The sequence below is a fragment of the Mirounga angustirostris genome, unplaced genomic scaffold (genome assembly GCF_029215605.1).
Source record: "Mirounga angustirostris isolate CCGP_5_RB_7025 unplaced genomic scaffold, mMirAng1.0.hap1 SCAF_2, whole genome shotgun sequence".
In the NCBI taxonomy this organism is placed as follows: Eukaryota; Metazoa; Chordata; class Mammalia; order Carnivora; family Phocidae; genus Mirounga; species Mirounga angustirostris.
In genome coordinates this window covers 85,225,183-85,243,434 of record NW_026991710.1, presented here as the reverse complement: position 1 = coordinate 85,243,434, position 18,252 = coordinate 85,225,183, and the positions used below count along the sequence as shown (strand labels likewise).

At 36.8% G+C, this 18,252-nt stretch overlaps 1 protein-coding gene across 1 annotated transcript in view; it reads left to right on the top strand.

Annotated features, from left to right (window-relative positions):
• Positions 1–18,252, top strand: part of TACR3 (tachykinin receptor 3) — a 78,893-nt gene that overhangs the window by 813 nt on the left and 59,828 nt on the right. The gene's annotated exons all lie outside the window — the stretch shown is intronic.

Sequence of the window (18,252 nt, the reverse complement as noted above, 5' to 3'; positions counted from 1 at the left end):
TCATTCCAAGAGGGACAAACTCAACTAGAAACAATACTAGCAAGCTTTCCCAAATGGCTTCAAACAATTGCTACAAAACTTACGTTCTCTGTAAAGGGAACTTTTTGGTCTTCCTTCTCTCTGTTAGTCACTATTCTGTCAGAGAAATGGACGATGAGTCACCCTCCACCCTTCCCCCCTCTCTCTGGTCTGCTGGTCCTCAACCCCACCCGCCCTATTCCCTATCCTTGCTCCAAGGCCAATATTGGCTTGGCCTGCCAGTCATGGAACATCCAATAGAGGTAACGATGTCTCTCTAAAAGACTGCTTTATGCTGAAAGTTTCCACAGTGACTTGGGTTAGATTTCACTTTCAGTAATCTGAGGAGGCTGGGTACACCTTGTTCCTGGAAGATTACATTCAGCCAAATGTTTCAGACGATGGGGGGGAAATCCTAAATAACGAGATGTACCACTTTATAGCTATTTAAGATGATTTTTTAGAATGTTCCCCCATCTACAGTGGGGATTCTGAGATTCTTAAACAATTAAAAGCCCGATAGACTGCCAATATTTGTTCTCATATTTAAGTTTTTAAAATTTCTGTTTGCATTTGCTTTCTCCTATGGAACATTATGAAATATGCATAATTGTGTTAAGACAATGGTAAACCCCTACTTATTACTGAAAGCTGGTTACACTAATTCAGTATTATTCTAAAACCCAACACCACCAGTTGATTCGTGTCTGTTCTGTGACTGGCAGCTGCATGGGGGATGTAGGGGGGTGATGTGACTTTAACTTCAAGCCTCAATGTTCTTAACTGTGAAAAGAAAAGAGCACTTTTTTTCTATATTAACAACCTGTTTCAAAATGAAATTTTGACTTAATATTCTTACTACATTAGCATTTTTAGAAGGCCTCTAAAACTAATCTTCCCTTTATCTCTGATCTTCCACATGTATCTCCTCCTTCACTTTTGTAGGAATAGGAGTGAGTGCAAAGAAGGAACAAAATCAGCTCCAAGTTGAGGAATAGGTGAAATTGACCCTAATTTTCTCCACCAAGATAGAAACAAATGTTCCTTTAGCTTGAGCATCTTCCCTTTTGTTTTGTTTTGGTTTCCTTTTCCTTCTTTTTTTAAATTACTTGTAAACATGTGATTTTCAATGGGATCAGGAAGGGAATTAGCGTATCGTATTATAAAATTCGCGCCATCTTCTTGAAATATTAATAATTCCTAATGAGATTTGATGAAATTTTAGTGTTGTGAAATTGGTATTTCAAGTCTGAGGGGCAAAAAGGGGTATTTTTCCAGTTATTTTCTGCCAACAGTTAGACAAAATCTGAAGTGGTCTTGGAGTTATTTTAAGATAATGCTATTTCATCACAGTCACTGATTTGAAATTAATGAATATTTTACTTCTTCTTTACTATTTCTTTAGTAGAAAACATTATTTAATCAGCAAAACAATACAAAATTTATCGAGCATGCAATTTGCAACAAAATTTGAAGCCTGCTCAGCTTAGGTACTGAAAATCTTTTAAAAAACTGTTATTTAAAGTAATACTTTGTGCACAGAATTGATAAAAAGAAATACAGACATATAGAAAAACCTGTTTAAGATAATTTTTAGAATCAAAGATCATTCAAACCTAACAGTTATTAGAATTTTCAATAGTTTACCATCCTGTGGAATCTTTCTGCACGTGTATGTTAGCAAACATGAACTGGAAAAGCTAGTCCTGTGGTATTTGCTATTACTTTATAGATTCAAGTTTGCAAGGTTTACCCTCTCTGAGAAATTTCAGGTGAGTCATGGTGCCTTTGGTTATGGTTGCATGGACTCCCCACCCCATATAGGATATAGGCAATAGTATGTACTCACAGAAATTATATTTTCCTGTATAATTAATGCTTTATTGAAATAATCATAAAGGTTGTTAGTTCCCTAATTAGTTCTTATTGATAAAGGAATACATAATTTAGACTGTGATGTGAATACTAGTCTTATTGAATTGTGTTTTCTATCCTCATTGAATATAAACTGAATTGTATTCTCCCAGCCTAAATAGAAAACATATTTAACTCACTCTGTCCCTCTGCATAAAATCAAAAAGATCCTCTGAGCTTGAAAACTACTTTAGCTTTGACTCAGACACAAATGGCTTTTCTTCAGCTAGAGCAAAATGGTTGCAATCTCCTATGAACTTGGAAATTTTAGACCTGACTATAGATATTCCCTTAGTGAACACATGTATTTTACAAATGGAGACCTTCAAGCTAACTGTCACACATTTTGTTTTGTTTTGTTTTTGTATAATTCTAGTAATTCTACCAAATATGTGCATGTGAGGTCACAGGTTCTGGTCTTATCCTGATACACGTTAACCTTCTGTCTTATCCTGATACGCGTTACCTTCTGTTTTGTTAAAAATTTCTGCAAAACTCTTTTTTATTGGCTCAGAAACCATCTTTCAGTTCTACACAGTTCCCTCTTGCCTGGAAGTCTACTTCAGCATCCCTACACATCAATACCCATACCCACACACATACACACACACACACACACACACTGGAATTATTTGCCAATCAGGTCACTGTTTCTCTTCACCATCCTTCCCAAATTTACCATTTTGAACTTTAACATTTAAACATAACATTTATTCAAAAGATGCTAAACTTTCCCAAGATCATGCAGTAGAGCCAAGATTCAAACCACTGTAACCCACTCAAGGGTCTGCTATTCTAAGCCTCTACGTTAGTAAAATGGCTCCTAAGGAATTCTGAATGTTGTAGAGTTTAATTAGACAAATTATTACCTTCATTTAAATTAGAATTTAGTGCTTGTTTATAATATATAAACTATATATCTATATATTATATATCTTAAATGTACATTTAACACATCTTACGTATATAGTACCTTTATTGTAATTGAGAATGTAGATAATAGAAAATTATTAATATAATACAAATATTGTCATCTTATTCATTTATGGCCATATACCACTTGATATGTGGGAATATATTAAAAAACAGAAAATATTTTCTTCCGTTTTCTAAGCACATTTTTGAGATTAAGTTAGAAACTCTAAGAAGGGTTTATTAATATATAGTAAAGGAAAATTTCAGAACTCATACTCCAGTATTGATTGTAATATTTAATTAGAGAATTTTTAAAATGACATTCACTCTTTCTTAACTGGAAACCTTAAGGAACCATTTCAATATGTCTTATTTAATAGTCCTAAAACATTAACAAAGACAGCAAAAAATACTTATATTCTTCAAATCCAGGGACACACCCCCAGCATGAATAGTTATAAAAAGTATTTTATCTAACTGAACTGTTTTATTTTTCATCCAAATAGATAAAAGTTGATCTTATATGCTACTCTTCATTTTTTTAAAAATTTCTTTAGGAAGATCCTTTTTAATAAAGCTGTTATGCAGAGTATTCATAGAACATCTATTTCTTTTGAAGTTTATTATGGACAAATAAAAAATATGTAGTTATAAAAAATCATGAGGCCTTGGGGCGCCTGGGTGGCTCAGTCGTTAAGCGTCTGCCTTCGGCTCGGGTCATGATCCCAGGATCCTGGGATCGAGTCCCGCATCGGGCTCCCTGCTCCGCGGAAAGCCTGCTTCTCCCTCTCCCACTCCCCCTGCTTGTGTTCCCTCTCTCGCTCTGTCTCTCTCTGTCAAATAAATAAATAAAATCTTAAAAAAAAATCATGAGGCCTCAATGTGATAAAAATTACCTAAATGTACTGTGGTTACTTTTACATCACTGCTACGAATATTATGGATATAAACACTTCAGTAAATTTTTAAAAACTCCCTCATCAGTCTTTAATTCTGGTGCCCTGAGCCAAACTCCTCATTCCTCTCTATTTTAGGGACAGCTACTATCCATGCAGGTAATATTCTTTATTAGTGTTATGGTAAGACTTGATTCAATATTTAACCCAGATGATGAATTGGATGAGTTTAGCCTAAGATTAATTGCTCTATCTTTGCTTTATTTACAAAATAGTAACTAAAACTATGTTTGGGGAAAGATTGTTTTTAGGGTATTTACTGTGAATCTTCAGCTCTTTCTACAATTTGTAGTTGTTATCTAAGGATTTTTAAATATCCCATTTATATCTACTAAAATTACTGCTGTAGTGAGCTGTGAACATTCTGTTAAAATTATAATGCAAATTCTTATAAAATTAATCATGAGCACATAGTGCAAGCAATAAATATACATTAATTGAATGGGTGAAATATACTATCATTATAGTATAAGATATAATCACAAGTGGCTCTTCTATAGCTGGCAGAACTCTAGTTGATATCAAGGTTATGTTCACCGCAATGGGAAAGACTGTTGAAAAAAAGTTTGCAGCATATTTAACAGACCTAGTGTAAAGACAAAACCTTAAAATATAACACATTCTTACACACTAATAAGAAGATACAGCATTAATATAAAAAGAACAAAAGACATAAACAGAGAGTTCATAGAAGAAAAAAATGTCTAACAAACATAAAATTATGGGCTACTTACATTCCATGTCTCCATTTCTTCACCTGCTCTTTGCTCCTCAAGCTACTCAAATCTGAATTCATCTCCCAAAACTCTTATCTGAAGATAAGTTGTGAAACCCAGTGGACATTTCATTCCTTAACTTCCTTGATTTTTCAGTAGTATTCCTATCAGGTAGCTCACTGCTTCTTGGCTTCCAACTTCCCAGGTCCCATCCTTCATCCTTGGTCTGTCTTCCATGCTTATATTTCTGATTCTCTGCCTCTATCTAGTGATTAAATACATAGGTTCCTCAATGCTAAATCCTGGGCCTGAGTTTGTCCTAACTTTACTCTCTCTCCCCAGGTAAGATCATCCAAGCCCATCACCTTATTTTTCACTTTTGAATAAAGAGCTCCCATTTTTTTCTATTATCTAATTGATTTTCTTCTGGATTATAAAGATACATAACAATCTGTGCAGTAGACAAATATAAATGAATGAAAAATTAAGACTGGAGAAAATACTAAAAAATCAGGGTGAAGTTATAACATAGACATTTAAGGTAAAGAGTTCTAATCATTAATGAAAAGTTGAGCTTCAGATATGTCTGCAACTCTTGATATACATGCAAAAAAACACAATTAGTAATATAGCTTACACCGTCCATAAAAACAGTACATACACATTCATTAAGGGCTAAGGAATTTCTGGTATTGAGTTTTAAGAAATTCTTTGTATGGGTAATAAAGAGGACACTGTCCTAACCCACACTGTCACCAATGTTTGTTAAGTGTTCCTCTGGGTGAGCTAAAGGCAGATACCAAACCAGAATTCAGTGAATGAAATCCTCAGGGTACCAATTCTCTATTTCAATAGTTTCCAGATGTTCAGGTTTGATGCACTGAAGAAATTACAAGAAGGGATAAAGTACATTTCCCCCAGAAGTATTTTTCTCACCTGAACTTTGGATATAGTTTGAGAAGCAGAGAACTCAAAGTTGTAAGTTATGGCTAAAGCCCTCTAAATCATCTTCCTTCCAGCCCCCAATCCCTGATCCTTATCTATCCTCTATACCAGTCTTTTAGTCCAATGTATTATTTCAATCATTCATTTTAAGAGGCACATATGCACAGTGTAAAAAATACAAAAATATACCTAACAATGAATCATGGATCACTACATCAAAAGCTAATGAAGTACTGTATGGTGACTAACATAACATAATAAAAAAAAAATAAAAATAAATAAATTTACATATGCTTATCCTACTCCCCACATATAGCTAGCCTATGATCTTCATATTCATATTTCAACTCTCATTTCTGTGATATATTTATATAATCTCACATTATATGTATGACATATATACACATCTCTTGTGCACAGTACATTATATACATGCATAAATGCAGATGTCTTTCCTTTAACTACTAAAATAATGTCACATTGTCATTTTTAATTTAATAAACTGTTATTAAACTTTTATTGAACAAATTATAAATCTTGGACATTACTTGATATGAGAATATAGAGATTTATCTTGCTCTATAATATTCTTTAAATTTTTAATAGACAATACATATATTTTGTTTAAAACTCAGTAAATGGCTCACAATTTAAAATCCTATATCTAAACCTTCTTTGAGCTCTGGTTATGTATATTCAATTATCTACTTGACATTTCCACTTGGATGTATAAAAAGCCCCTTAAACTCCACCAAATGCATTACTTTACCTCTAAACCTTTTCCTTTTCCAGTGTTCCCCATTTCAACAAACAGTACAAACATCCATTCAGTTGTTCAAATAGCTCCCAAATCTATTACCTTTTTTCAGTCTCTATCTCAGTTTCCCAAGTCCAAGCTACCCTCATGGTCACACAAAGAATGATGCTTTCAAAATATATGTAAGAACATGATTCTGCACCCCTGCTTAAAACCCCACGTTTCCTCATTACTCTTATGAGAAAAAGAATATTCCTTTTTTTAAAAAAATTTTTCCTCTCATACCGTAAATCAACTGAACTAATCTCTGTTCCACACACTCCTATCTTCTTTCAAGTCCCTGAACGTATGATGCTCTATTTTTGCCACAAAGCTTTTTTTGTTATGTTAATCACCAAACATTACATCATTAGTTTTTGATGTAATGTTCCATGACTCATTGTTTGTGTATAACACCCAGTGCTCCATGCATTACGTGCCCTATTTAATACCCATCACCAGGCTAACCCATCCCCCTACCCCCATCCCCTCTAGAACCCTCACTTTGTTTCTCAGAGTCCATAGTCTCTTGTGGTTCATCTCCCCCTCCGATTTCCCCCCTTCATTTTTCCCTTCCTACTATCTTCTTCTTTTTTTTAACATATAATGTATTATTTGTTTCAGAGGTACAAGTCTGTGATTCAACAGTGTTACACAATTCATAGTGCTCACCATAGCACATACCTTCCCCAATGTCTATCACCCAGCCACCCCATCCCTCCCAACTCCGACCACGCCAGCAACCCTCAGTTTGTTTCCTGAGATTAACAATTTCTCATATCAGTGAGGTCATATGATACATGTCTTTCTCTGATTGACTTATTCCACTCAGCATAACACCCTACAGTTCCATCCATGTCCTTGCAAATGGCAAGATTTCATTCCTTTGATGGCTGCATAATATTCCATTGTATATATATACCACATCTTCTTTATCCATTCATCTGTCGATGGACATTTTGGCTCTTTCCATAGTTTGGTTATGGTGGACATTGCTGCTGTAAACATCAGGGTGCACGTACCCCTTCAGATCCCTACATTTGTATCTTTGGGGTAAATACCCAGTAGTGCAAATGCTGGATCATACGGTAGCTCATTATCAACTTTTTGAGGAACCTCCATACTGTTTTCCAGAATGGCTGCGCCAGCTTGCATTCTCACCAACAGTGTAGGAGGGTTCTCCTTTCTCTGCATCCCCACCAACATCTGTCGTTTCCTGACTTGTTAATTTTAGCCATTCTGACTGGTGTGAGGTGGTATTTCATTGAGGTTTTGATTTGGATTTCCCTGATGCCGAGTGATGTTGAGCACTTTTTCATGTGTCTGTTGGCCATTTGGATGTCTTCTTTGGAAAAATGTCTGTTCATGTCTTCTGCCCACTTCTTGATTGGATCATTTGTTCTTTGGGTATTGAGTTTAAGAAGTTCTTTATAGATTTTGGATACTAGCCCTTTATCTGATACATCATTTGCAAATATCTTCTCCCATTCTGTCAGTTGTCTTTTGGTTTTGTTGACTGTTTCTTTTGCTGTGCAAAAACTTTTTATCTTGATGAAGTCCCAATAGTTCATTTTTGCCCTTGCTTCCCTTGCCTTTGGTGATGTTTCTAGGAAGCACTTGCTGCAGCTGAGGTCAAAGAGGTTGCTGCCCGTGTTCTCCTCTAGGATTTTGATGGACTCCTGCCTCACATTGAGGTCTTTCAACCATTTCGAGTCTATTTTTGTGTGTGGTGTAAGGACATGGTCCAGTTTCATTCTTCTGCATGTGGCTGTCCAATTTTCCCAACACCATTTGTTGAAGAAACTGTCTTTTTTCCACTGGACATTCTTTCCTGCTTTGTCGAAGATTAGTTGACCATAGAGTTGAGGGTCCATTTCTGGGCTCTCTGTTCTGTTCCATTGATCTATGTGTCTGTTTTTGTATCAGTACCATACTGTCTTGATGATTACAGCTTTGTAATAGAGCTGGAAGTCCGGAATTCTGATGCCACCAGCTTTGCTCCTCTTTTTCAACATTCCTCTGGCTATTCAGGGTCTTTTCTGGTTCCATACAAATCTTAGGATTATTTGTTCCATTTCTTTGAAAAAAGTGGATGGTATTTTGATAGGGATTGCATTGAATGTGTAGATCCTTGCTCTAGGTAGCATTGACATCTTCACAATATTTGTTCTTCCAATCCATGAGCGTGGAACATTTTTCCATTTCTTTGTGTCTTCCTCAATTTCTTTCATGAGTATTTTATAGTTTTCTGAGTACAGATTCTTTGCCTCTTTGGTTAGATTTATTCCTACACCTTTGGGTGCAATTGTAAATGGGATTGACTCCTTAATTTCTCTTTCTTCTGTCTTGTTGTTGGTGTATAGGAATGCCACTGATTTCTGTACATTGATTTTATATCCTGCCACTTTACTGAATTCCTGTATGAGTTCTAGCAGTTTTGGGGTGGAGTCTTTTGGGTTTTCCACATAAAGTATCATATCATCTGCAAAGAGTGAGAGCTTCACTTCTTCTTTGCCAATTCAGATGCCTTTTATTTCTTTTTGTTGTCTGATTGCTGTGGCTAGGACTTCTAATACTATGTTGAATAGCAGTGGTGATAGTGAACATCCCTGCTGTGTTCCTGACCTTATGGGGGAAAGCTCTCAGTTTTTCCCCATTGAGAATGATATTCACTGTGGGTTTTTCATAGATGGTTTTTATGATATTGAGGTATATACCCTCTATCTCTACACTGTGAAGAGTTTTAATCAAGAAAGGATGCTGTACTTTGTCAAATGCTTTTTCTGCATCTACTGAGAGGGTCTTATGGTTCTTGTTCTTTCTTTTATTAATGTATTGTATCACATTGATTGACTTACAGATGTTGAACCAACCTTGCAGCCCAGGAATAAATCCCACTTGGTCGTGGTGAATAATCCTTTTAATGTACTGTTGGATCCCATTGGCTAGTATTTTGGTGAGAATTTTTTCATCCATGTTCATCAGGGATATTGGTCTATAATTCTCCTTTTTGATGGGGTCTTTGTCTGGTTTTGGGATCAAGGTAATGCTGGCCTCATAAAATGAGTTTGAAAGTTTTCCTTCCATTTCTATTTTTTGGAACAGTTTCAGAAAAATAGGTATTGATTCTTCTTTAAATGTTTGGTAGAATTCCCCTTGGAAACCATCTGGCCCTGGGCTCTTGTTTGTTGGGAGATTTTTGATGACTGCTTCAATTTCCTTAGTGGTTATGGGTCTGTTCAGGTTTTCTATTTCTTCCTGGTTCAGTTTTGATAGTTTATACATCTCTAGGAATGCATCCATTTCTTCCAGATTATCTAATTTGCTGGCATATAGTTGCTCATAATATGTTCTTATAATCATTTGTATTTCTTTGGTGTTGGTTGTGATTTCTCCTCTTTCATTCATGATTTTATTTATCAGGGTCATTTCTCTTTTCTTTTTGATAAGTCTGGCCAGGGGTTTATCAATCTTGTTAATTCTTTCAAAGAACCAGCTCCTAGTTTCATTGATCTGTTCTACTGTTCTTTTGGTTTCTATTTCATTGTTTTCTGCTCTGATCTTTATTATTTCTCTTCTTCTTCTGGGTTTAGGCTTTATTTGCTGTTCTTTCTCCAGCTCCTTTAGGTGTAGGGTTAGGTTATGTATTTGAGACCTTTCTTGTTTCTTGAGAAAGGCTTGTATTGCTATATATTTTTCTCTTAGGACCGCCTTTGCTGCATCCCAAAGATTTTGAACAGTTGTGTTTTCATTTTCATTGGTTTCCATGAATTTTTTTAAATCTTCTTTAATTTCCTCGTTGACGCATTCATTCTTTAGTAGGATGCTCTTTAGCCTCCATGTATTTGAGTTCTTTTTGACTTTCCTTTTGTGATTGAGTTCTAGTTTCAAAGCATTGTGGTCTGAAAATATGCAGGGAATGATCCCAATCTTTTGGTATGGGTTGAGACCTGATTTGTGACCTGGGATGTGAGCTATTCTGGAGAATGTTCCATGGGCACTAGAGAAGAATGTGTATTCTGTTGCTTTGGGATAGAATGTTCTGAATATATCTGTGAAGTCCATTTGGTCCAGTGTGTCATTTAATGTCTTTATTTTCTTGTTGATCTTTTGCTTAGATGATCTGTCCATTTCAGCGAGGGGGGTGTTAAAGTCCCCCACTATTATTGCATTGTTGTTGGTGTGTTTCTTTGCTTTGTTATTAATTGCCTTATATAATTGGCTGCTCCCATGTTAGGGGCATAGATATTTACAATTGCTAGATCTTCTTGTTGGATAGACCCTTTAAGTATGATATAGTGTCCTTGCTCATCTCTTATTATAGTCTTTGGTTTAAAATCTAATTTGTCTGATATAAGGATTGCCACCCCCAGTGTTCTTTTGGTGTCCATTAGCATGATAAATGGCCTTCCACCCCCTCACTTTCAATCTGGAGGTGTCTTTGGGTCTAAAATGAGTCTCTTGCAGACAGCATATTGATGGGTCTTGTTTTTTTTATCCGATCTGATAGCCTGTGTCTTTTGATTGGGGCATTGGCCCATTTACATTCAGGGTAACTATTGAAAGATAGGAATTTAGTGCCATTGTATTGCTGTAAGGTGACTGTTACTGTATATTGTCTGTGTTCCTTTCTGGTCTATGTTCCTTTTAGGCTCTCTCTTTGCTTAGAGGACCCCTTTCAATATTTCCTGTAGGGCTGGTTTCGTGTTTGCAAATTCCTTTAGTTTTTGTTTGTCCTGGAAGTTTTTTATCTCTCCTTCTATTTTCAATGACAGCCTAGCTGGATATAGTATTCTTGGCTGCATATTTTTCTCGTTTAGTGCTCTGAATATATCCTGCCAGTCCTTTTTGGCCTGCCGGGTCTCTGTGGATAGGTCTGTTGCCAATCTAATGTTTCTACCATTGTAGGTTACAGACCTCTTGTCCCGAGCTGTTTTCAGGATTTTCTCTTTGTCTCTGAGACTCGTAAGTTTTACTATTAGATGTTGGGGTGTTGACCGATTTTTATTGATTTTGAGAGGGGTTCTCTGTGCCTTCTGGATTTTGATGCCTGTTTCCTTCCCCAAATTAGGAAAGTTCTCTGCTATAATTTGCTCCAATATACCTTCTGCCCCTCTCTCTTTCTTCTTCTTCTGGGATCCCAATTATTGTAATATTGTTTCATCTTATGGTATCACTTATCTCTTGAATTCTGCCCTTGTGATCCAATAGTTGTTTATCTCTCTTTTTCTCAGCTTCTTTATTTTCCATCATTTGGTCTTCTATATCACTGATTCTGTCCATTTATCCTAGCAGTTAGAGCCTCCATTTTTTATTGCACCTCATTAATAGCCTTTTTGATTTCAACTTGGTTAGATTTTAGTTGTTTTATTTCTCCAGAAAGGGTTTCTCTAATATCTTCCATGCTTTTTTCAAGCCCAGCTAGTATCTTTAAAATCGTCATTCTGAACTCTAGTTCCAACATCTTACTAATGTCTGTATTGATTAGGTCCCTGGGCAGTTGGTACTGACTCTTGTTCTTTTTTTTTTTTTTTTTTGAGGTGATTTTTTCCATCTTGTCATTTTGTCTAGAGGAGAATAGATGAATGAGAGAACAAAATGCTAACAGGGTAACAACAACCCCAGAAAAATATACACTAAACAAATCAGAAGAGACCTGAAACCAGGGGAACACAAAGGGAAAGGAAGAAAAAAAAAGAAAGAAAAGAAAAAGATTTTAAAAAAATGATCAAAATAATCAGGCTGGTGCATAGATCAGTGCCACACACTAGATTTTGGGCATATTTTGGTCTGTTAGAAGAAAGTGGCTCCTAAAATTTTAAAGAAAGAAAAACTTATATATGTACAAAAATAAGGGTAAATATGATAAAGGGATGGAATATGACTGTACAGATGAAAATTATAGAAGATTTTATAAAATGAATTGACAAGAACTTGGTTGAAAAAAGAAAGAGGAATTAAAAAAAAAAAAAGGAAGAGAATGTGATCAGGCAAGAGACTAGAACAAAGCCATACACTAGAGATTTAGGGTATATTTTGATCTGTTAGAAGAAACTGTATCCCAAAACTTTAAAGAGAGAACAATTTATATATATATATATATATATATATATATATATATATATACCAAAAATAATGTTAACTACTATGAATGGATAGAATATGACTGTAAAAAAAGGGATTGATAAGATGTTGGTTGAAAAAGGGAAAAAGAAAAAGTTTTTTAAATATAGAAAAAGAAAAAAAAAGAAAATTTAAAAAATTGACTTTGAAAGACTAAAGAGGGGCGCCTGGGTGGCTCAGTCGTTAGGCATCTGCCTTCGGCTCGGGTCATGATCCCAGGGTCCTGGGATCGAGCCCCACATCGGGCTCCCTGCTCCACGGGAAGCCTGCTTCTCCCTCTCCCACTCCCCCTGCTTGGGTTCCCTCTCTTGCTGTGTCTCTCTCTGTCAAATAAATAAATAAAATCTTAAAAAAAAAAAAAAAGAAAGACTAAAGAATCATGGGAAAAAAGCCATGAATTCTATGTGCAGTATTCCCCTAATGCTGGAGTTCTGCCATTCTCATTGATTGGTAAACTTGGTCTTGGCTGGCTGTTCTTGCTGATCTTCTGGGGGAGGGGCCTGTTGCTGTGGTTCCCAAATGTCTTTGCTGGAGGCGGAATTGCCCCGCCCTTGCCTGGTCCGGGCTAAGTCATCTGCTCAGGTTCGCTCTCTGGAGCTTTTGTTCCCTGCAAGCTTTCTGTTAGACTTTGGAGGACGAGAATGAAATTGGCAGCCTCCCAATCTCTGCCCCAGGGGAGCTGAGAACTTGGGGCCCCGCTCCTCAGTGAGCCCCCAGAGAAAAGCAGTCAATCACTCCCATCTCCCCGGTCTCCGGCCACACTCCGTGCTCACCCCACCTGTGACCAAGCATTTCTATCTCTGGCACTCGACTAGGTGTGGAGTCTCCAAACCCAGCAAATCCCTGCGGTGTGCTCCTGCGCCACTTCTCCCGGGAGAGGAAGGGGAGTCTCCCCGGATCTGCCGCTTGTTGGGTCCCTGCTGGAGGAGCAGTGGCCCGACTGTGCCATGGGCCACAGTTTATGATAACCCCGAGCTGAGAGCCCACGCCTCGGCTCCGTCTCTGCAGCTGGCTTCCCCGCTCCAATACCTGGGAGCTCTGCTGCACTCAGGCACCCCCAGTCTTTCTGTGACCCTGAGGGTCCTGAGACCACATTGTCCCACTAGGGTTCCACCCCCCGCTTAGCCACTGGAGCGACGTCCCTCAGCGGAGCAGACTTCTAAAAGTTCAGATTTTGTGCTCCGCTGCTCTATCACTTGCCAGAAGTGGCTGACAGAGGCCCCCTCCCCCGCCGTCTATCCTCCCAAATATCTCCTCGGATTCAGTTTTCCGCACATCCTACCTTCCAGAAAGTGGTCACTTTTCTGTTCAGAGAGTTGCTGCTATTCTTTTCTTCAATCTCCTGTTGAGTTCATAGGTGTTCAGAATGCTTTGATCCCTATCTAGCTGAATTCCTAAGAACAGACAAAATCCAGGTCTCCTACTCCTCTGCAATCTTGCTCCTCCCCCACCACAAAGCTTTTGAACACAATTTACCATTTCAAATTCCCTTCTACCAACTCCTCATTAGTTAAATGTACTCCTCTTTTAAATAATGGCTCAAATGTCACATTCACAGGTAAACCTGTGAGCCTCCCAATTTAAATTAGATGTCCCTTTATAGACTCAGCACATCTCAGTCATGGCATTTCTCATATATTAAATTTCATATTTATATTTAAGACTATTTGATTAATAATTTCCTCTAATAGACTTGTAAATTCTATAAAGACAGGTTCAATTCTGATCTTAGTGCTTTTTGTATCCTTATGCTTATCATAGTGGTTTGCACATGGTAAGGACACAATCAGGACTGCTGAATAAATGAATCATAAGAGTAATTAAACAAATGAAAATTAAAGTAATGAGATACAACTCTTTATTAAAATTGGCAGAAATTGGTAAGTATGTAATGAACAGAGCATTTTTACATATAATTTTAGATTGAGCCATATGCAATTGCCATTTTTTATAGTTTTTTTTTTTAAGATTTTATTTATTTATTTGAGGGGGGGAGCACAAAGGGAGAAGCAGACTCCCTGCTGAGCAGGGAGCCCAATGTGGGGCTCAATCCCAGGACCCTGAGATCATGACCTGAGCTGAAGGCAGATGCTTAACCGACTGAGCCACCCAGGCACCCCGCCATTTTTTATAGTTTAAAATGTCATATTTTATATCGTTTAGCCTAACAGTTGGATATATTTTGTCAAAACCTTTCAGGAGTTCAATTTGCCAATATATTCGGGGATATTTTTCTTTCCTCTTTCTCTCTTTTTTTTCTTTTTTTAGAGAGAGTGAGAAAGAGGTCGTGCACAGGAGAGAGCAGGGGATTTGCAGAGGGAGAGGGAGAAAGAAAATCCTAAGCAGGAGCCCATCACAGGGCTCAATCTCAGGACCCCAAGATTGTGATCTGAGCCAAAATCAAGAGTCAGACCCTTAACCGACTGAGCCATGTAGGTGCCCCTAAGGACGTTTTTCAAACCAAAATTAACTGAAAACATTAAAAATCCCTAAAAAAAGCAAATGACCAAATAAATGATGGGGTATCTATGAGGCCAAAATGAAATTTAAAAGTCATATGTTTGAATATATAACATCAGTCCTCTCAAGTCTCCAGGCACACATGTATAAATGTGGTAACATTAGCATAAATATCTAAATTTTTTTAGCTCATAACCTTTACTTATAAACTACTTCTTGCCAGTCTCCAGTAATTTCAGAATCCCTAGGGAGGTCTGATAACAGTTCATCAGTAGTCCTCTTTAGCACTTCTCATCTTCCCATCCCGCCCTAGGGGAAAAAGAGAAGAAAAAGCAGTGTCTTCACATTGGTACAGAGCATGACAGTTTCTCTGGAGGAGGAAGCCATGTCCTTCTCCAGATTGTTGTTTGGGGCACATTGCATCCAAATCTGTGAAACTCATAAGTTACAAACTTTATCCTTTGCTTGAAATTTTTGTGATGACTATTTGTGTTGAAAGAGAATTTAGAAGAATGATCTTGTCCCTAATCTTTCTTCCATTAACAATTTCCTAATGACCAATAGTCCTTCATCTTCTACTTGCAACTCTCTCTCCTTGGGGCTCAGCCATAAATGGTATGTCCAGGATAGGGAATTGTCCATACCTCCTCTTCCCCATGCCTCATCACTCTGAGCATAAATCATTTTTATTGAGGCTTGCTCACTGGTACATTAAATAAATGCTGCAAAATAGACAATTGGGGTTTGCAGCCCTACCACTTCATTAGACACAGAGTCTGAATCCCATTTTAGACTCAGCAGAATCTCTAACACATGAGGCATTTTTAGACTATGGATTTAACAGTCTGATATAATTCCATATGTACAACAAGGTTGATTTGCTCTGAATGGTGAGACTTTGGGGAATTTTATTTTGTTTTGTACTTTTCTTTTTAAATTATTTACAACATGCACTTCTTTTATATGAAACAAATTATTAATTAATTAAAGTTCTATAGATAGTGGTGAAGGAACATACATGTGAATGTATGTAATACCTGAACTGTACACTTAAAAATAGTTAAAATGGGGCTCCTGGGTGGCTCAGTTGGTTAAGCGACTGCCTTCGGCTCAGGTCATGATCCTGGAGTCCCGGGATCGAGTCCCGCATCGGGCTCCCTGCTCGGCAGGGAGTCTGCTTCTCCCTCTGACCCTCCTCCCTCTCATGCTCTCTGTCTCTCATTCTCTCTCTCTCAAATAAATAAATAAAATCTTTAAAAAAAATAGTTAAAATGGTAAATTTCGTGTATGTTTTACCACAGTACAAATTTTTAAAATATTGAGTATTTTTTAAAGAACCAATAGTGACTGAGATATATGCCAAACAAGTTGGGACTCCAGAACAGAACAACTTGATTAAGCTTTGTATAGACATTCTTGTGGTAGATGTTTTATGGCAACATTTTTAAACACATTTTCTAGGCTGGATTCAAATTTATGAAGAAATCTCTGGCAAAAGAGTACTGTTAACCTTATAACAGATTATTTTGTAGGCTGTGAAATCTTTTTCCCAAGCATTGTATAATAATATCTCAGATGTGTGGATAATATAAAAGCCTGGTTAAATATACAAGGATAAACTTAGTTTGGTATGTGACATAGGTTTTTAAATATTTGCTTAAATCCCCCATTTTGAGCTTTTATTATCACTTATGAGATTTTTTTCCTTCCTATCTGCCCAACTATCAAGCTTATTTAAAAGTCTTTTTTTAATGCACACCTGTTAGTAAGGAAAATATGTATATGATTTTGGGGGGTTAGAGAAGATAGTATCATTTTATTTTATTTTAAAACATTAAAGAAATTTTAATTAAAAAAATTATAAGTTCCAGTACAGTTAACATACAGTGTTATATTAGTTTCAGGTGTAGAGTGTAGTGATTCAGCACTTCCATACAACACCCAGAGCTCATCACGACAAGTGCACTCCTTAATCCCCATTGCCTATTTCACCCATCTCCCGAACGACCTCCAAGATAGTATTATTTTAAGCCAGCATTTAAGATCATAGATTAAATAATAAAAGAATAGGAAGGAATGGGAAAGTGGATTGAAAGAAGTCAAAAATCATTAAATAAGTATATGATTATATCACTAAACAAGAGCGGGCTTAGTTTTGTGCTGGAGCTGCTTTATACCAGTTAAAGGGAATCAACTGCACACATTTCTTCCCAACTCTGCATTTAGTGATGTTACTTTGGTAGCCTGAAATCATGGTAGGAGTTTACACCACGAAAATCTGCAAACACTAGAAATCAGAGTTTTGTTTTCAGTTTGATTTTTTTCTGCAGAGTGCTTGTAGTTAAACATTTACCAGCACACAACTCATTATATTTGTAGTCACTCAACAGGTATTTCGTGAGTACCTTCTAAGTACTAAACATGGTATAGGAATGGTACACATTGAGATAAACGAGGTAGATATGGCTCATACACTAATGAAACCAATTAATATATCTAGCTTGAACCCCTCAACTATATTCCAGAATCTTAAATCCAACAACTTATTCGACTTTACCATTGAGATGTCTAACAGGCATCTCAGACTTTACTGAGATTGAGGTGTCTCCAGACTTTACTGAGTTCCGATATTCCTCCAAACTTACTCCTCTTACAGTCTTCTGAGGTCAAAATCTGAGCCTCAGGTTAAAACTTTTAGACATATTCTTGACTCATCTCTTCTTTCATATTCCATATCCAGCCCATCAGCAAATCTAACACCCCTATTTTCAGAATATATATAGAACCTAATCACTTCTTAAGGTGTCTACCGTTGCCTTCCTAGTCTTGGTCAATCCATTTCTCACCTTACCTGTTTTCCTACTCCTACTCTTGCTCCTTTTTAATTTGTTCTAAATGAAACCACCAGAGTGATCCTGTTAATAATGAATCTGGTCATTTTCCCCTCAGCAAAGTCTCCAATAGCTCCTCAGTTCTCTCAGGGTAGAAATCAAAGTTCTTACAATGGTCTGTAAGAATTTGTAGTAACTGGTCCTTTGTTACTCTCTGATCTTATCTCCTGCTACTCACCACTCCACCACTCTGCTCCACCATCATTAGTCTCCTCTGTTTTAGCAATATACTAGTCATATTTCCACTTCAGGTTCTTACATTCTGTGTGAAACATGCTTTCTCCAGGTAGCCACATTTCTCATTCCCTGTACTACTTCTGAACCATGACTACTCTACTTAAAATTGCTTAAAAAAAATTGCTTTATTCTTTATCACACGTATCACCTTCTGAAATACTATATAATTAGTTCATCTTTATTGCTTATTGTTTTTTGTCTATCTGTCCTACTGAGTTATAAGTTCCATGAGGACCAGACTAGACCTGTATTTCAATTAAATGAATGAAAAATAAAGTTCA